The sequence below is a fragment of the Micromys minutus genome, assembly GCF_963924665.1.
Source record: "Micromys minutus genome assembly, chromosome: 18".
NCBI lineage: Eukaryota > Metazoa > Chordata > Mammalia > Rodentia > Muridae > Micromys > Micromys minutus.
The window spans coordinates 30,406,535-30,427,801 of NC_137953.1; the positions used below are offsets into that span (position 1 = coordinate 30,406,535).

Consider the following 21,267-nt stretch of genomic DNA (forward strand, 5'->3'; position numbering starts at 1 on the left):
TACCTATCATTTAAGGGCTAGAAAGTAGTGAGTGGTACATAGAGAGGCTAGTAGAATCCTATGAAGGTTTGTTCCTAGTGTTCCATCCCCTTGAGGTCAGCCCCAGGAAGAAGACCCAGAAAGTGCAATTATGCAGACACTAGTAGACAGGTAAATGGGTTCGTTTAGTGCAAAATCAGAAAATAACCCTTGACTAAATGGCAAAGCATAGAGCCTGGGGTAGTAGGCATGGAGGGAGTTGGGGCGAATGTGAAATGAAGACTGTAAATTGCCATCTCTGGCAGTCAGCCTATGCACTGTTGTCATAGGAAAGACAGAAACTGTGGAGCATTGTCTCTCAGGCAGCTCAGGCTTTGATGAGAGGACGCCAATTATGTCTTTGACTTCTGTTGCTTTGTAAAGCAGGGGCAGTTCTTTTGTGAGTGGGCAGCCATTGAATCAGAATGTCAAGCCCAGACTAATGCTCTTGACTGGTCTTGAGAAGAGGCTAATAATGCCTGAGACTGCCTTCTTGGCCAACACACTGAGAAAGATAGATGGTTAGATGGTTCTTCTGAGGCCAGACTATTCTGAATGTCAGAAACTAACCCAAAGCCACACTAGGCACAGAATATTTAGATTCAGCTATTGGTTTAACAACCCAAGGAAATAAAATACTTATTAAGAGGTAGGAAGATTTTAATAGACCATATACTTAAATAAACTATTGTATATATTAGTATAGCATATACTACTAACTACTGCAATGAATATATTTACTAAATGAAACACTACTACTTGCAACTTACTATCCCCATAAGTTGTAAGACTTCACAATTCTAGGCGAACTACTGTCTCCACTTAAAAAACAAGGAGATTGACACCTACATTCACAAATTCTGTCACAATTAGTCAGCTAATAACTTGATGAAATAAAAATCCCGGCCCAAGCACATAAGCCTCTCAACCCCTCTTTCTGCTGATCCGAGAGCTCAGATTACACACGGGAGTGAATGACATAGTTCACTCAGTGCTCACGCCATTAGCACAAATTTCTTTCTTCAAGATGCCTTACTAAGTCAGTGGATGGCAGTGTTTATGACATGCAATTAAATCTTGGTCTCACATTCAAGCCATCTCTTCTAAATAACATGTGATACCTTTTGTACAAAGGATGGATTAGGCTTCAGCTCTGGAAATGGTACGTTTGCAGTGCTGACGTTTCCTGCAAACCATATCTGATCACCCTGGGCATTGGGGGATGTTTCAACATTTACACTCAACATTTATCATGGTGTGTTTGTTGTCCACATTACTTTTTTTTTTTTTTTTTTTTTTTTTTGGTACCTGGATCATTAGAGAAACCACTAGACACTTTAAAACCAAATTGAGTTTAAATACATTTTCTTGACACATCTGTTTTGTTAAATGTATCCCATGAAGCCAACATTAAAAGCAATGCCATTAAGAGGGCATAAGGTAAGCTCATTTAGTTGACCAAATTGTATAACACAATGAATTAATATGGTAATGTGCCTTTGGAGACCTCAGCAGATAATAGGGGTGAACAGAGGAGCTAGAGCCTGGTTTTGGAAAAGCAAAGCCAATTCATCATTATGCAGCAACAATACAAGAGAACATTTCTCATCTCCTGCACACCTCCCCCAGCGCTGACAGCCTGGGCCTTACTTCCTGAACACCAACTTTGACTGATAAGACTCGGCTTCCCTGTGCCGCTGCATTTCTGACGCCAAGGGAGCTCTCTTGTTTGTGTTGTGAGGAAAAGCAAACAAGGAAGGTTTCTGTCATTGGTGAGAGCTGGAAGGGGTTGGGAGAACTGTCCCTCACCCTCGAGATTGGTTAACAAAGCAGTCCTCGAGTAGACAGAAGGCATAGGGACATACAGAGAGATTCCGGAAGATTCCAGCTGGCATTCCCTTTCAGCAAACATTACAAATCACATGCTGTATAAACTGTCACTCGGTTCTTGGAACCTGTCCTTCTCTCCCTGGCTTGGGTTCTGTTCTTATCCTATCATAAAGAACCCGATGAACACCTATCATTCCTGGTCAGCAAGGTGGGATCCTTCCACGTCAGAGGCTGGGGGAAGGTAACATTGTTTCCTCTGGACTATAAGATTAAATATGCTCATTATAGAAAAATTTAGAAGACACAGGCAAGCATGAGGGAGAAAACACAGAATCATTCCTAATCCCAACTCTCAGGGTACCATTAATGTTTTAATATATTTATCTCGATTTCATGTGCCATTAAATAGTTTTCAAAAATATAATTTAAGTCACTGTGATACAATGACTTTAAAATACTTCTGAAGTTTGACCATTTGGTCTCTTTATTATATTTAATTACTATTAATATTAATTGTTACTGATACATTTTACAGTGAGCATACATTTCGCAATGAGAAAGCTAAGAAACCACTTTGATACAAGCATTTCACCATGTTGATTTCTTTCGGGAGAGGTTTGTGAAATCAGGATTTCTGAGCCAAGAGGCATGATCAGCTGTGGTGCTTTTCCATCAACGCTGGATACTGTTGAACCCTCTCTTTTCTGACTGTCTCAGCAAGTTCTGATGCTGCTAACTGCTAGGCCTTCCAGAACCCCATTTCCTGTGCTCGGAGGTGCCCAATTTTCCCAACCCCTTCTTCCCTCTGTGCTTTTCAGCCCCTCTGGGACCTCTCCTTCTCTGTGTGATCGCTGATGTAGTTCCCCAGGCTTCCCTTTCTCCCAGGACTCTAAGCTCATCTACACCCCGGGCTTCTCTTGCCTCATCAAAAGAGTGAGGCAGCCCTCATCCACACTCCCAGTGCTCAGAATCCTGAGGCAAGAGGATCAGGAATGAAAGCTAACCTGGGCTACATAGTGAGTTTGATTGATTCTAGCCTAGGCTGAATGACAATGACTCTGTCTCAAAATCAAAGCAAGTAAATAGGGACAAAACAAAACAGAGCTCCTGTTGTTATCTTTGTTTTGGGCTCTATTTTCAGGGCGGAAGGTATGCATCCCAGACTTCCGGTTCGAGCCTCCCATGCCAGTGTCCAGTGGACAGTTGAAAGCATTGTCTGCACCTTCCTGTGCACACTATATCATATTTCAGGAGAAGGGTTGCAGCTGCTTGTATCACATCTATGCTCCTGGTGTATCCGGACTGCCCTCTGAGTAATGCGTTTAGTATTGGATGTTGTCCAAGAGAGAGGTTTTGATGTGTTCACTACACAAATGACGGTCCACTCCACTGATAACAGGATCACACCATTTGTTCTCTGGGTGTTAATCTTGCCACACGGCTGGAAACGACGTCTCTCTCTGCTCTGCCCGTGATTCCTGTTTTGGTTGCTAAACTCATGCTATTCATAATAAACACAATAAAAGTGACAAAGGTAAAACAGACAAAAATAACAGAATGATGCCTTATAAAACATGCTAACACATTAATAAATAGAAGGAAAAATCAAGTTTATAGTTTAGAAATTTTTCCTCCAAGAGTTAGAATCTGCCAAATTTCAGTCAATAAATGAAACTTGGAAAAAGAAAAGTTTCTAACAGCTACCTCCCAGTGATAAAGAATGGAACTTGTATGATTTTATATGGGTCAAAATGACAGTCAGGGGATTAAAAAAAACTCAAAATGCCTTAAATATTTATTTAAAAATAATTTTATCCAGGCAATGGTAACACATGCCTTTAATCCCTGCACTTGAGAAGTAGAGGCAGGCAAATCTTTGGTCTAAAGAGCAAGTTCCAGAATAACCAGAGCAACACAGAGAAGCCCTGTCTCAAAAAACAAAATGATAATAACTATTATTATACATAATAAATACATGTTATACTAGAATCATATTTATATTCTCCTATATATTATGTTACATATAATATATAAAGTGATCATTATCATATACAATAAGTATTATTAATATTAAATAACTGTTTTAATAATATTATTTAATATCAATAAAATAATAAATGAAATGTTTATTAAATGTTTATAGTAATATATTAATAATTATCGATATAATAATTATTATCATTTCAGAGAAATAAAAATGGAGAGAAAATGAAATCTTTTGAGCTATACTATGAAAACCTGTTAAGAAAATAGGACTTCTTTTTGAGGACAAGTTGAATGAGTTTGTCTGTTCGCGTCTCCTGGTCATGTGGTGCCTTGGAGTCAGTATGTCCGTCTTTGCTTGAAGCAAGAAGCCAAATATGAGCACAATAACAGAAGCAACCCACACTGCAGCTGTCTAGCCTGTTAGGAAGAAAGGAGCTGCTCTGCAGTTCCATTGGCTGAAATGTGACCACACCTATGACCCAGTGCTGCTGTATCACTATGGGGCTGTGGGCTGTGAAAGGTATCCTGGTTTCCGATCAAGATAAGGTTGAAACCCCAGTGAGCCTAAGGGACTGTAGGCATTTCCCTAAACTCCCAGGAGGCCAGGCCCCTCTCATGTAGCTACAGCCCGCCCCCTACAGTCCCCTGTAGAGAGGTTTGTGGCCATCAGTCACATAGAAGCAGGACCACGCCCTCCCACATGTAGATGAAGTACTCCTAAGCTCTTAGGCCAAGCTAACTGGAAGTACCTACTGTCAGACCCTGACCCACCCCAAAAATGTATATAAAGATCTATCCAGAAGGAATAAAGGTATGCAGGAATTACTCCATCTTCTGGGAGCTTCTACCATGAGAGCTGTAACACTGCTGCTTGGGGAAGATACCTGCTCTCCCAAAATCGCCACAAGAAGCTCCCCTGCACCCCTTGCGTTTCCTGCTGGCTCAGCCCCGCCCCACATCCTGGAGACACTAAAGCCGCAGCCCCGAAAGTGGAACAGCACCAGCAGTGGAGGCAGTTTCCCCTCCCTGCCTGAGTTTTCTCCCCTTCGCCAGAGGTTGCCGTGGAAAGCCTCCAGGACGCAGGCCCACAAGGTACCTGCACACGGTGACGGGTGATGTGACTGGGTGAGAAAGAGGGCGGGCACTGGAGCCTCCGAGTGCCAGGCGTACTGCACACCGTTCACTCTCTCCAGACACTGTCCTTTTGGGAACTATTAGGGCCATTGCTCTGGTCTTATTGTGTCTTCACTGTAATCTGCGGAGTGGACAGTTTACAACATCAGCCAAGACACGTTCGATTTTAGATTGTGCTGCAGTGTCTGATGGGAGGACTACTCTAGGACCAAAGTCACTTACACTGACTCAGGCGATAGGCCCAAGCTAGAGATGGCAGCTGTGTACTTTAGGCATCTCTACTACATAAACATATTTTCTGTCAAGAGACTGTAGAGAGGGTTTAGTTGTCGAGAGCATGCACTACTCACCTGGATTTGTTTCCCAGCACCCACATAAGGCAGCTCACAACCACCTATAACTCCAGCTCCAGAGGGTCTTCTGGCCTCTGAAGCCATCAGTATTCACATGCACATAATCTGCCACATGCACACGTGCACACACACACACACACACACACACACACACGTATGCACAGTTTTGAGATATAAACCTTTTTAAAATATTTTTTTTCTAAATTTTTTGGGTCTCATAACCTAGTGGAGGAATTATGTGAGGTGACAGAGAAAACCCATGAGCATTATGCTATGCAGTCATTGAAAATAATCATAATTAAAAACCTTGATAACATTTATTCAGACAATATCTGATAGTTTTACAATATTTTCATTTGTTTGGTTCAAACATCCAAAATGTTAAATGCTTTCTGCATTCCCTTTTCTATAAGGTTTGTAATGGACTTTCTGACATAAAGAGTTCAAAAGAAATTCAAATACAAGGAATTCAAAGTTCTTTTCCCTTTCTACTGGGCTATTCTTGAGTTCCCAACTCAGTTACCCATGGATATATAGCCAGGAGCAGGAATTGGAAGAGAATGGACAGTAAGCCGGGGTGGCTGACTCCCCCTGGGAAACAGTACTTGCCTTGGAAATGCCTCTGTAGGCACTCATCTGCTTCCACAGGCCTCAGAAGGGAACGGCTTCCCATACAGCCGATGGGCACTAAAGTTCAGAAAGACAGAGAAGGGACAGACTCTTCTGTCTTCATCTTTGCCCCCACACTACCCAGTCCTGGAAGGCACCATGTCCTCTTCCCACCTCTCCCAGGGAACCTCCACAGAATCAAGGATTAAGCAAGGCTTCCCATAGCTTTCGGGTTTAATAAATTTCATTATGTATAATTGTATTATTCCTTGCTTGCAATAAGAAAATTAGGTACTTCCCCTTGTCCCTATGTCTGCTGAACCGTGGTTTCTTTCTCTGTTGATTTACAACTTTCATAATTCTCAAAGAAGTTCAAGATGGCCAGTTGTTCCCACAATGCAGAGTGTATGTTTTTGTTCATATCCACCCATACAGACCAGAGAATGTCCCTTTTCAAATGAGTAGCCAGTTAATTTAAATCCGTATCATTCCCTGTCTTCAAAATCTGTTACACTAAATAAAACTCCAATAACTGGTCTTTGGATTTTTTTCGGAGTTGAAATGAGTTATTTATGAGCATATATTTATGTGAGTATTGCTTTTGCTTTTTTATATATCAGCATATACATTTTAATTGTGTCTTATACCATTTATTTCTGTGCCTACTTTTCTTTCTGTGAAAATGTTTGTTTATGGCTCTTTATTGTATTTTTTTTTGCATTGTTCAACAGAATTCAAAAGATGACAAGGACTTAGATGACCTTTATTAACACTTCTAAACAAAGGCTGCGTAGCAGGACAAATAGTTTCCTTAGAAACAATGTAACTTCATCGCCTCTGACATGTGAAGAGCTCAGATCAGTTCAGGCCGGCTCTGCCTGAAACACAGAGCTAGAAGACGTGGCATGCTTGCTCAGCCCCTCTCCACTTTAAGCCAAAGTGGTCTGAGCTTTTTCATCTACCGCCTAAGGAATTTAAAGTCCTTCACCAAAAGTAACTTCTCCAACTACCACTCTCTGCTCGGCATCTACCAATAATCACCATTTCAGTTTTGTGGACATAAACAATCTCAATTCCTTAAAGCTATGTCACAAAAAGTAATAAAGAGTCAATATTTTATTTATATACACGCATATATTTATATACTATATATGGTGTGTTAGATAATATAAAATTTAGTGAATAATAATTTAAAATAAATTGCTAACTAAAAAATGTGTTCATATTAGCATAAAGCTTGACTTTGCCTAATTGTACATTTTAAATAAGATGGTTCGGTGGGTAAAGTGTTTGCTACTTAAGCATGAAGACTGGAGTTCAAACCTCTGGCCATTCGGATACCAAATACCAGGTAGATGGGAGAGCCTGCTGCTGTAATCCCACTGTTTAGAGAATACAGGTGAGTCAGGGAGCAAGCTTCTCAACATGAAAAGCTGGCTGTGGCAGTGTGTATTTCTATAATGTACACACATATGTGCACACCTGTACATACACATACTATATACGCATGCAAAAAGATGACATTGATTGAGGCCGTAATGGGCTAATTGCTCTGTAATAATACAACGTTGTGGGAAAGTTCCTTACTGTCACTTCTGTCCTAAAATCCTTCCTTACTTAGAGACACTTTGACCAGTTTTAACCATAATGATTATCCTCTAACATTTTGATTATTGGCTCTTACATAATATAAAGGCTGAATAATACTATGATCTCACATCACAGTAATTATTGCGAATCCTGAATAAATAAGCAGGCCGTATCTTTTAATGGTACGTTGGCTTGATAGTATCCAAAGACCCGTATATACAGACTTCCACAGCATTTTTTTTATTGTGCGTGTGAAAGTCTGAAGGTGCGTGCGCACATTATATGTGCACATGCATATGGAGGTCAGAGGTTGACAGTGAGTGGGTATCCTCCCCAATCATTCTTCATCTTATTTTTTGAGGCAGTGTTTCTCTCTGAACCTGGAATTCATGGATTCAGCTAAATGGGTTAGACAGTAAGCTCCCAGGATCCTCCTGTTTCTGCCTTCCCTAGACGACAGGCATATGCCACCACACCCAGATTTTCACACAGATGCCAAGGATAAAACTCGGGGCTTAATGAAGCATTTTCCTGACAGTGCTAGTCCTCCATCCCCCAATTAATGTATTCCTTTCCAGTCCCGAGTCATGAGATAAATGCCCCTTTTCACTGTGTGCTCCCTTCTATAAGGTGGTACCTTAAGACAGGCTTTAAACTAGGGCAGCCAACCAGCCATCAGCTGAAATTTCTAAAACCTCGAGTCAAAACGTTTTCAGTTGGTAAGGTCTTGTCTTTGGTATCTGTTATAGTAATTGTAAACTAACACAACACCTATGCCAAATACCAACTTAAACATGGAAATGTCTTCCTGTTCTATAGGAGGCAAAAGTCAGCCCTGCCTACCTCCAGGCTCTAAAATACACAAACCAATATATTTTTGAAGCTCTTTAGGGAAAGTCAACCGCTGGTTAGAAATGTGTGGTGATTCGAGCTTTCACTTTCTCGCACAAGATTTGACCCTGGAATGTTCAGTAGAAATGTGTGATGCTCCTTCTGAACAAATGAGGCCTGGGCAAACAAAATTGTTTTATGTCCAAACTAAAGTCTATTTAATAAAGATCCTTTAATAAAGCTGTGGTCTAAACCCAGTCCAAAGCAATGACATATGATAAATGTTCTGCTTCTCATGGGAGCATTATAATCAGATCATAGAGATAAGCCAATGCAATCCCCCATGGCTTTAATGTTTCAAATTTACATGGTAAAACTCCACACTGTGGCTCAGAGCCACAGGGAAATCAAGACACAAACACAAAGGAAACAACACCGATTCCCTTCACACGGAGAGAATGCTGGCCGACTTTGCCCACACAGGACATGGGTGCTCGTGAGGACACACTTGGACAGAGATAAGTACACACTCAAATTTATCCTGGGAACTGGCTTTAAATTCAGGCTTAGAACCATGAATCAAATAATCCCTCCTCTCTATGTTTAATGGCTAAGACACTTATGTCTAAAGTATATGGCTGTTCATACAGGTTTCAGGTTCATCTAAAAGAAAAACATTTGCTGCATCAGGACCGTAGTATGAGAGGTGTTGGTCTCCATCTCGAGGATGGCAGATTATTTACAGGAGATCAGAAACTGGTCTGAGGGGGGCTTCCAGTTTCCTAAATGAAACTGGTGAGAAATTCTGCTGTGAGCCCAGAATATCGGGAAACTCCCTGGAATTCTCCAAGCCATAAACCATTCTTAAGACACGTTCAACATTTCTACACACTTCACTCATCACAGATATCTAAAGGACTGTTTAGTGAACAGAGAGTCCACGTTAACAGGACTTACAAAGAAGTGTCGTCTGTAGAAAATGGGTGAGTTGTGACAAACACCTACATACACTCGGAGCAACCCAACTGTAGTCAGATCACCCTGCAAACTTAAGAACTCTACATAGGGGCTGGAGAGAGGGCTTAGCGGTTAAGAGCACTGGCTGCTCTTCCAGAGGTCCTGAGTTCAAATCCCAGCAACCACATGGTGGCTCACAACCATCTGTAATGGGATCTGATATCCTCTTCTGGTGTGACTGAGGACAGCTACAGTGTACTTATATATAAATAAATCTTTAAAAAAAGAACACTACATCATACTGAAGTTTAACTGCCAACTCAAAGCCTCACCTCACTCTCCAAACCCACTGTTTCCTGAAACCCTAAACAAGGGACCTGTAGGAAGGATACAATGCACAAAGAACTCTTAACATTTCTTCTATTTTCAAGAATGAGTCACCACTAGCATCAGCCAGGACACATGTTCATAGCAGCCTCAGCCACATGCAAAGTTAGCTCAGGGGCTAGGTCATTTTTTCACTGTGCTCCTAAACAAATTCCTAGAGCCACGGTGTCACCCCAGAATTCAGGTGTTAACACTTCCAGATCTTTCCCATCATCTGATGCCGGGGGAGTCTTTTAATCAGTCTTGTGACTATGCCAATTACTAAGCTCTAATTCTCACAGAAGCATTATACTTTTTTTTCCCTTGTTCCTATTTCTTGACAGTTTTTCCCCTGGGAGGGGGGGGGATTTTTAGGAGGCCAGGGTTTTCTGAGAAATGTCAGGAAAAGTTCCTCATTGTGAACCTTAGATTTGATAGGAGAAAGGTTTCAGAAAAGCAACAGGGACTTTTGACAGCATTTTGCTTTGTTTTCCAAAAAAAAAAAAAAAAAAAAAAAAAACCAGCAAGATTCTTGTCTTATCACCAGCAGCTCACTGCCTCACTGTGATCTCTCCCTTCTCTCATTCCAAACCTCCGGCTGTTCAGCTTGCATCTAGCTCACATCGGTCATATAACAGACCAAAGGGAGGCAAGGACTAGAGCTTAATGCTGTTCACCAGTTTCAGAGAATTCTTCAAGAGCTTCTAAGCTTAACAAAACCTATCTCTACTTTCAAACACTAAGGTTCCATACCTACCCATTTAACTTATCTGACTTTTTCCAAAAGCCAGTCTTACTGCTAAGCAGGAAATAGAAAAGGTAAAAACTTTTCGAACTTGGATAACTCTGCAAGCTTTGATGACTCCCATTAGGGCTAATCTACTGGGGCCTAAAAAATCCAATACATGTGTGATCACAGGTGATCACGGGAAAGTGGCACCTGAGACCCTGGAATGGCCTCAGCTCTGCTCAATACACAGTGAGACAGGAAACCCAACTAAGGGCAGTGCCGGGCACCTGGTCTTTCTGATCAAATAAAATTCACCTGAAGCTCTGCGGAAGCTATAGACAGTCAGAACTGCTGAGAGGCAAAATCTCGACTGCTTGTGAGTATTTCTTAATCTCTTCCCCCAGAATGTGTTTCTGTATTGTTGAGAACACTTCCTTAGGGAATGAAAACCAGGCCTGATTCTCCTTTTGCTTTTTCTCTTCCTTTCCTCTTTCTGCTTCTTCCCATTTATCCTCATCTTGTCTTCCTCTTTTTCTCCTCCCTCGAGTGTTTCTTTGCAAAAAGAACAGAATGTTTCACAATCTGTCCACAGCCTCTGACTTCTCCCCATTTTCTTCTGAAACAGATAGAATAGACCATCATGTAGTGTGCGGAGCACCGTGCCAGCCAATAAGTCTGGGCCCTCTCCCCCTTCTTAGCCTGCTTGCCTTCAAAGCTCAGGGCTTGCCCTGTTCACTTCTATGGCATGTCTCTGTTACAGTCAGACACCCCAAAAAGACCATCTTGCTACATCGAATCTTTGCTTGTTGAGATCAAGGTTCCCTTAACACATGGGCTACCCAGGTCCCCCAAAGACACTGTTCATTTCTGTGAATGTGGACTGATTTTTTTTCCAGCATATAACATTCTGTTTTACCTGTAAAATATTCCTAGTTATATGAAATAAATTGAACTGAATTGTCCATTACCAACACATAAACAATGTTCTTACATATACTTATTGAAAAATAATTTTTAGCTAACCAAACAGGATACACAGGAAGTATATCCTAGAATGTTTGGTCTGAATTATAAAGCACATTTGATATCCTATAGAATATGTCTTTGAAAGGTTTTTGAGACTTATTCAAGTGGAAAAACACAGGTTTTTAAAGTTAATTTCGCATATGTTTATTTTACAAATTTTTTAAATTGCAGGCTTAGCACTGTCAGAAAAAATCTCATTAAAAAAAAAAAAAAAAAAAAACCCTATTTCCCATAGTGTAGAAAATTCATAGAGGACATTTGCAGCAAGAAACAAGGCAACTGGCAGCCTCAGCCCTTGGGCTGCATCCCTTCGTTCTAAGCTTACTGTACAATCTGAGTAACTTGGGACTCTGCAGCTCCAGACTAACAAATAATGCGGAAAGTGTTTCTCCTGTGTACACTGGACATCAGAGCCACATTCCCTGAATAACCCAAATCAAAAGCATCTTGCAAAAATAGCCACTTAGGGAGTAAGAAAGATAAACCCATTATTGTCCTCATTACTGTGACCAAATCCCTGAGAAGAAGTAACATAAGGGGGCAGGCATCTTGCAGTTTACAGTTGAGAGGAGACAGCCTACCATAGCAGAGAAATCACGGCGTCGAGGTTCAAGACAGTTCGTCACATAGCATCCACGGTCAGGAAGCAGAGAAAGATAAGGGCTAGTGTTCTGCTCTCTTTCACCTTATCATCCAAACTAATATCTCAGCCCATCCATGGTACTTCCTACATTCAGAATGAGTCTCCTCTCTTCACCAAAACCCTTTCAGACACACCTAGCAGTATGTTCATATGGTGATTAACAACCACAGAGGGAGAAGGCAGAGCAATGTTAAAATCAAGGGCTTTAAAATCAAAAGCCCAGGGCCAGGTGTGGGATATCTCCCCTCAGATTGTTGAGGAGGGTCATCCTGGGCACCCACAAAAGAATAAAAGCCACTGCCATTGCTTTGGCTGCCTTCCATATTTTGATGGTACAGATCTATTGTTGAATACACAGACTCCTTGGTGGCAAGACATGGAGAAGTCTAACATGGTTCTAACCAGGACATTTTCCGATAGCTAGCTTTCTCAGGACCAGAATGTGCTATTATGTAAGCACTTGGGCAGGAGAGGGGAAATCACCAAACAGTATTTGCAAATTGTAAACACCGAACTCTAATCATTTCCAGTGTAGCAAGACATTCCCTTGGGTTCAGTGGTGGTAGGAATGTTATGAAGTAACCTACCCCTTTCTGATAGGACTTAAAGCCTACAATGAAGGAGGAAATGCATGCCTACTCCTGTAAATCTGGCCAAAAACCTATGATTGAGGAACTCACGTACCCTAGGTGTAAACCCATGACTATCACTGTGCTGATGGGCGTGGTGTAACTCTTCTCTTGGGGATGAGCCCACTACTGTTACTTTGCTATGGTGACCTTCTCTCAAGGTGAAAGAAAGAAAGAAAGGAAGAAAGAAAGGAAGAAAGAAAGAAAGAAAGAAAGAAAGAGAAAGGAAGGAATAAAGAAAGAGAGAGAGAGAAAGAGAGAGAGAGAGAGAGAGAGAGAGAGAGAGATTAATACCACATTGCTACAGCATTATTTCTTACTGAGCAGATTAATGGTTTTTCCCAGATGCTAATTGAAAAGTTTGAAAAACTACTCAAGTATTCTCTTTGGGCTCAGAAAGCAGTAGAAGCATGTGGAAAGGTGTCTGAATCTCGATGTTACTTCTATTTCCCACTTGACTCTGGTAACTCATTACTTTGTCTATTTTTTTTTTATTCCTCAGTTAAAATAACCATTGATCACAGAGAGAGAAAAGTTTTCATCCTAAAAGCAGTTTGGGACCCAATTATTCACCTACAACTAAAGCCAGGCTTTAACCGTGGCAGATAGCTTAGTTCTAATTGTACATTTGTCTCTCACACACAAGCATGGTTTTATTATGGCCAGAAGCATCATTCAGGCTTACATAATGTGTATGTATTTGTCCGCATCATGTACTTATGAGTACAGTCTTACATTGACCCTATTCTGAAGTATAACCAAAGTCATGCGAGGTGACTTGCAGGGACAATGTGAACCAGGCACAAAAATGATCTGTTGTCTTCAGACAACACAACACTTTCCCAACACATTTGGGCAGACACAAAAGTTCACACCCTCCAAAGTCTGGAACACTTGAATTCAATTATGGTTGCTTTCAGCCAGCTAATTTGAAAGAGACTATCTGATGATGTCATTGTCACACTTGTGACTAAACACATGAGAGGACTCTGAGCAATGTGGCATCCAGAGCCCTTGATGCTGAAGCTCTGATAGGACCAATGTTTCTCTGAATACTTCTCTCTTGTCAGGGGGATTCTCTAAATCACCAGGTCTTCATATGATTTAGCCAGAGTCCATCATTAGCAAGCTCCCAGAGAAGCATTCCCCAGCCTCAGAGTTCCCTTTACAGACCAAGTAGTTGTGGCTTGACTCTCAAAATACACACAAATGTGCAATTTGTACAAAAGTTTGGACACTATTTCTACAGATGAAGGTAAGTCCAATATTATAATAACAATTACTACAGGTGAGAGGACTCTTCAGAGTTCTCTATTGATCTTCTATATTTCCAGGAACAGCATTTTGGACAGGTCTAAATTCACTTAATTCGTGTTTATTAGAAACATGAAAAAAATGTTCAGTTAGAATATTAGTGTTTCAGTGTGTGGATGACCTCAACAAATTTGAAATCGGCCCTGAGAACCCCTTACCTTGAAATCAACACAAGATGGGAGAATATATATAGTATAGAATAGTTTATTCAAGGCATGGAGAGGGGAGTTAACAGGGTAGTAGAGGCATGGGGGAGGGGGGTAGAGGCCAGCCATAATCAAGTGGAAAAAGGGGGAGTAGGGCAGAAAGGCAGAGCAAGAGAGGAGCAAGAGAGCAAGAAAACAAGAGTAAGATGGGAGGCTCTTAAGTAATTTAGCCAAAGCCACATTGTAACAAACATAGTGAGTGGTGGACCTGAAACTTACTATCCCTTCATGGAAGCTACTGGCCTGTACCATCAGATGAAGAGTCCTCCAGTTACTATGTGTCTGTGGCTGTGATAAAGCAACAGGACCAAGGCAAATTATAGATGGCAGAGTTTATTTTTGGTTTACCTTTTCCAAGGGATTAGGAAGTAAGCTCAGCAGAGAGTGGCAGGCAGGGCAGCAGGAGCAGGGAACCGAGAGCTCACATCTTCAACACTAGCATGAAGCAGAGAAAGGGAACTGGAATTAGAGCAATACTACAGAAGCTCAAAACTAACCCTTAGAGACACAGCTCCACTAGCACAGACATGCCTTCTAAACCTCCCAAGCAGCCCCGCCAACTGGGGATCAGGTGTTTAAATACCTGGGCCTCTGGGGCACATTTCTCATCCAAACATCCTTTTGCCTCCCTTTACTCTGTAAGAGTTCTCAAAAGGTCACCTCAGTGCTCTTGACTTCCATACACTTCTGAATACCCACAGAGTCTGGATAAGTATCTTTGAGAAAGAGGGATCTTTTAAGATGAGAATGTGGTACCCTGGTACATGCCATAGAATCACTGAAGCAAGTTGTGTTGGGTGGCCACTCAGCCTCTTAAAGCTTTAAGATCCAGAGTCCCAGGCACTGAAAGGGTTAACAAGATGCTCTCACAAGATCAAATCAGCCTCCTTCTTCAACGATCTACCCATCCTCCTTAAATCCTTTAAACATTAAAGTAGATGAACAACAACAAATAACAAACAAAATAAAAACAAAAACAAAGATCTTGTTATCCTTATCCAGCCAAAAGTAGCAGGGTACCAAGATGTTTCTCCCTTAAGGATCTAGAGGCTGGAGGTGCACGTTAGGGTATAGCATTTGTGCACCATGTACAAGACTCTGGGTTCCACCCGTAGCACTAGGAGGGAGGACCAAAATGAACTGACACTACGCACTGGTTAGTTTTTGTCAGCCTGGCATCAAGACACCTTAGAAGAATGAACTCATCTAAGGAAAGTGCCTCCGTCAGATTAGCCTGTGAGCAGTCTGCAGAGCATTTGTCTTGGATGATGATTGATGTGGGAGGCCCAGCTCACTGAGAGCATTCCTGGGCAGATGGTTTGGGGCTGTGTAAGAAAGCAAGCTGAGGATTCCAGTAAGCAGCTTCCTCCTTGGCCTCTGCTTCAGTTCCTGCCTCCAGGTTCCTGCCTTGACTTCACCCGGAGATGGATGGTGGTTGTGGAAATAAAAGAAACAAGTCTTTTTCTCCCCAAGTTGCTTTTGACCATGCTGTTTAGGTAGCAACAGGAAACAAAGTAACAGATGCTGGCAACCTCAGCTGGTCTCTCTCTGAGTGTGTAGTCCTCATAGCCATCCTGCCATTCAAGAGAGGAAGAGAATGAAAAGGGGGCAGCACGGAAGAACTAGCCACACAGTTTGAGCTCACCAAGACCTTATCAGCAGAGCTGGGATTCAAACTGTTCACCTTCAAAGATACATTTGGGGACAAACACCCAAAAGTGAAAAGTGATGTGCATACTTATTATCTTGTCATTTGGGATGTGAGCTTTAAACACTAATGGTAAAACCATGTCCCCAGCCCTACACTTATTATCTTTCTTTAACTGTTACACAGTATGCATTTGTATCAGTATATCACACCATACTATATAAATATTCCTTATTGTTATGTCTATCAAAGTGTTTAAGTAGGACATATGAAAACATTAGCCTAAGAAAATGAAAACCTTCCCAAATCAAGCAGCAGATCCTTCAATGAAGGAAAAGCCTTGTGCTCTGCTGACAAAACTGATCCACCCACAAGGATTCCACCCAGAGTCTGAGATTCCATTCAGAGTATCTTGTGTGACCGTGTGCAACCCCACTGATGCAGCAACAGAGGCACAGCTGGACTGGGCTTGTTTCTCTTAGTGACAAGCTGTTAGCTTTACCCAGTGGCCATGGGGCTCCTGGAGAGCATTTTTCTCATTGTCTTGCAGAGAGGGCTCTCATGCATTCCTATGCTCTCCAATGCAGAACAAGCACAGCCCACCCCATCCTGACCTTTCTGCACCTATGCCTGTGCATCCATCCTTTCTTCATCCCATGGATATCCCAGTCAGGTTTCCAGGATGAAGGCATGCAGAAGAAAAAAAAGAAAAAGAAAGAAAGAACTACATGACCACAGCTTCAGCTTCTGACTCACGGTAGCAACATTTCAAGTGTTCACTAGCTATTCAGAACTACTGAACTCATGTTCTAGTTTGTTTTCTGATGCTTTAACCTACTTAAGGGGAAACACAATATTTACTATTACACTTCTAGGTAATAGCTCATCACTGAGAAAAGTCAGGACAGGAACTCAAAGCAGGAACCTGGAGGCAGGAACTGAAGCAGAGACCATGAAGGAGTGCTGCTTCTGGGCTTGCTCAGCTACTTTTCCTGCATAGCCCTGGCTAGGGATCATATAGATCACAGTGAACTGGGTCTTCCTACATCACTTAGCAACTTACTAAGTATTCTACAGACATGTCCATAGGCCAGTCTGATGGAGGCAGTCCCTCAGTTGAGGTCTGTCTTCCTGGGTGTTTCTAGTTTCTGTCAAGCTGACAAAGAAACTAACCAACACTACACATCTCCATCGGTACAGGTTTTATCACTCAGTGCTGCTCTGAAATCACACTCAAAGACTCCACTAAAACATGAGGAAGAAGGAAATAAATCCATTGCCAACTAAACATTTTCTAAAAAAAAAAAAAATTTCTCACCTAGAGACTGTTGTTTTTGTCTCATCTACTGGCAATTCATCACGTGACCATTCCTGATTTCGGAGGAGGGCCAGGCAGCTGATTGTAAACCTGAACCAAATGGGATGTATAGGTAAGAAAGAAGGGACAGTATCTGCTGATCAACTAGGTAACTAGTGAACTCCCCGGGCTGAAAATTACATATGAGCTATGTTTTTACTTATGGTCAAGTTTGCCAAAACAGAACAAAAAAGCCAGATAGTGAGCACCTGTCATGGTCACATGCAGAACCAGGGCACACCAAGGCAGTGCATGAATAACTCAGGCCCTGGCCATTCTTTTCTGGAGTGATCAGGCAACAAAGCAGGAAAATAATTAGAGAAGGTACAAGTATCCAGGCTTGTCTGTAAAGAGCCTCATTCTTGAGGTCCTGTGGCCTTACCAGTTAGGCAATAGGCTGCAGTGAGCAAAGGGAGGGGCCACACGTGTGGAAGAGCAGCCTGTGGTTTGTCCCACTGAGCCACCCATATGGGCTGGACTGCCAGTGGAAGCTTAATCAACAGCCAAGGGGCAAGCATCAATTTCTCTATGGGGCCAGAGTTAGCGTGATGAAGGGCCTTCTTAAAAGGATAAACATTTTAACTGGGCCAGAGCTGTATGTGGCCTTGAAGATTTGCCTAATGAACCAAAGAGAATTTCTCAATGCTTTCAGAGCTCCAGCTGCCAAAGCCCGAACCCTGACAGCAATGAATTAGAGTTTGAGCAGGAGGTAACAAACATCTGGCAGCCTGAAGATGCTTAAAGGAAGTGTCTCACCAGAATGGGATCAAGGGGTTGGGGGTGTAGCCGAGAAACTGCAAATAAACTTTGCTTTGACACTTTGTCTCTGGGAGCTTTTACGGGAGAAAATACAATAACTGTACATAAATATATAAAGAAGGAACCCAGCCTTTTGCTACTCCCTCATGGCCATGACTTCTTTGCCTGACTCCGGTTTTGATACAATGCTTGGTTTTACTCCTGGATGGATAATCGGATAACTGAGTTTCTTATTTATTAGGAGATGAAGAGAAGGATCTGGTACCCTGGAGTCATTTTCCACAAAGAGAATTAATAATGACATGTAGCCACTCACTGCTTACAGATGCCCCCATGTCTCCAAAAAGCTGCCCAAAGATGGGACATCAAACTGGTACCCCATGCCAAGGCTCATGCTGGTGGCTCTTCCTAAATGAGAAGATGGCAAAGAGATGTTCAAAAACCATCTGAAAGATAAAATCTATCACTTTCTTGGAAAATAGTCAGCCCCGTGTGGGTGCAGGGTAGAGGGAGGCCAGGGAGGGTTCCTGTGGGACGTGTGCTGCAAACCTCGACATTTAGAAAAAAAGAAGTGCCCACTTCCAAAGCTTACAGCATGCGTTAGACAGTGGAAGAGGACAAAGCATGGCTCAGTTCTCCATGACCTTGGTTAGTAGAGCTGCCACTGTGAATAACACACACTGACTGGTGCCTTAGACAATGGAACATACTGTCCCACAGTTCTGGAGGCTGGAAGGTCATGTTGTGGGCCTGGTGTGGACAAAGCTGATTGAGTCTGATGTCTGGGAAAGACCATCGCTTTTCTTGGAGTCCAGCAGTTTTACAGGCTGGCCATCCATTGCATTTTTTTGTTACCTGATTTCAATCTTCCTATGCATTCTCTCAGTTTCTCTAGGTGCCCAAATTTTCCATTTTCATAAGGACACCAGGCATTTGATTAACACCAATCGGGATGGCTCCAGCTTTACTTCCCCATCTATAAAGATGCCATTTCTAAGCAGGGCCACCTTCACAGGTACAAGGGACTGGGCTCTCAATGTGTTTGGGAGTTACAAGAAAACCCATAACACCAGATACACTGGTAATCACTCTAGATTCTTTTAAAATTAGTGGCACATAAATATCAACTGTTGCAATTTTTTTGGATGTTCACAAGTTACATTTGTTGCTTTTCATAAACTTGAAGCAAACTCTTCCCATCTGACCCACAGCATTCCCTCCCTCCATGCCTGTACCACTACAGGCAGCCAAGGCCTTGGGTTCAGACTCTGTTCCTGAAAGTGCAGAGATTCAAACCTCTAAGATCTTCTTTAATCACACTCAAAAACTGGCAAGTCCGAGTTACCAGGATCACTGGGAGGCTTTGGTTAGAAGCAGATTCCTGCCTGTGACGTGGTCAGATGTAAAGAAAAGTATGATTCCAGGCCTGTTAAGACCACCGTTCCCTTAAGTCCAAAATGAGTCTTTGGTGACCGAGCAGATTCCTTCTCGTAGCCTAGAACTGGCGAGCAGTGGCCAGGCCCAGAGGGTCCTGTGTCCTTCCAACTCCCAGCATGTCCCTCTGCAAACATAGAAACTTGTCACAGGTCAGAAGCTGGTGCTAAGGCAGTGGCCAGCTGCCAGCGTTCCTCCACCTGTCTCCCTGCTCAGTAACCCCAAGAAGAGTGGAGCAGCCCACAGCCTGCAGCCTTGGGAAATACTTCTGAAAAGGAACAGGCGCCCATACAGAAAACTGAAGACTCAAAAAGGCTTTGGAAGATTTTTGACATTGGCTGCCCGCTAGGAAAAGGAAGTTTGGAAATGTTTATTTGGCCAGGGAAAAGCAAAGCAAGTTCATCCTGGCTCTGAAGATGCTATTTAAGACACAGGTGGGGAAGACAGGTGTGGAACGCCAGCTGGGAAGAGAAACAGAGATTCAGTCCCTCCCGAGGCACCCCAACATCCTCAGACCATATGGGTATTTCTGTGATGCCACCAGAGTTTATCTAATTCTAGATAGAATATGTGTGTCCCTTGGACAATCTATAGAGTGCTTCAAAAACTCTCCAAGTTTGAGGAGCAGAGAGCAGCTCTGTAAATGTTTAGTCTTTATTGTCATTCACAGAGACATTAGACTAGAGAACCCCATTCTTGAGACAAATGGGGAGGTGAAGACTGCAGACTCCAGATGGTCTGTACATGCTCCAGGAAAACCACACTGTGTGGCACCCTGAACTACCTGCCCCGGAGATGACTGAAGGCCGGATGCATGATGAGAAGGTGGACCTCTGGAACCTCCGTGCTCTCCGCTATGAGTTCCTAGTGGGAATGCCTCCTTCGAGGCACACACTTACCCACAGAAGGATATCATGGGTTGAATTCACATTCCCTGACTTTGTGACAGAGGGAGCCAGGGGTGTCACTTCAAGACTGTAAAAGTCCAACTCAAACCAAAGGAGGAAGTCCTTGAGTACCCTCTGATCACAGCTAAGTCATCAAAAATCTCCAACTGGCCACAATAGCCAAGAACCAATTAGCAAATCATCTTAGGGGTTCTGGAGCCATTGAAGCTGCCTTCTGGGTATCTTGCTGAGCAACTAGTCCTTGACCTTGCAACCAGGAAACCCCACCTGTTGCCCAGCCCCCAAGAACCATGCTGCTTTTCCTGATTTAGTAATCTGGAGGGAAGGTTCTCACTTCATAGGCAAGCCTCCTTCAGCCACACCCTCGTCACCCCCAACCTGCACACCCCCTGCTCCAGCAACTTAGCTCTCATTGCCCGTGTGCCCTTCACACAATACCCACTAAAGATGCAGCTCAGTACCACAGGCCCCTCACTTTCAAGCCTGTCTTTTCCTTCAGCTGCCTTAATCTCGAGCCCTTCTTTCTTCAACACAGACTGATTTCCTCTTCAGCCTGCTTTTGTTTTAGGTAACCGCACATACACACACAAACACACATACATATATGCAAACACATATGCATACACACACCCACATATACACATATACACACACATACACACATACACACACATACATATATACACACATATACAAACATACATATATTCACACATATATGCACACACACACATACACCACTCTTCATGCAATCCTTTAAACTCCCATTTCAGGTCCTAGATAGACAAAGTACACCATATATTTAATTTCCAGCAGCAACTGATTCAGATCTCAGCCCCAAACTCCAAGGGCTTATTTTGTAATTGCACTCTAAACTGGGAAGTAGATTGTGTAAGCATACACATGCTCTCTTTACACATTCGAACGCACAAGCTCCAG

The 21,267-nt window shown here is 42.5% G+C and overlaps 1 pseudogene across 1 annotated transcript; it reads left to right on the forward strand.

The window, feature by feature from the left end:
- The first annotated feature begins 4,683 nt into the window (after positions 1 to 4,683).
- LOC308432592 (aurora kinase A-like) lies at positions 4,684 to 20,515 on the forward strand (annotated as a pseudogene). Its single transcript has 2 exons — positions 4,684 to 4,926; positions 19,358 to 20,515. The product of its transcript is annotated as an aurora kinase A-like (transcript).
- The last annotated feature ends 752 nt before the right edge of the window (positions 20,516 to 21,267 follow it).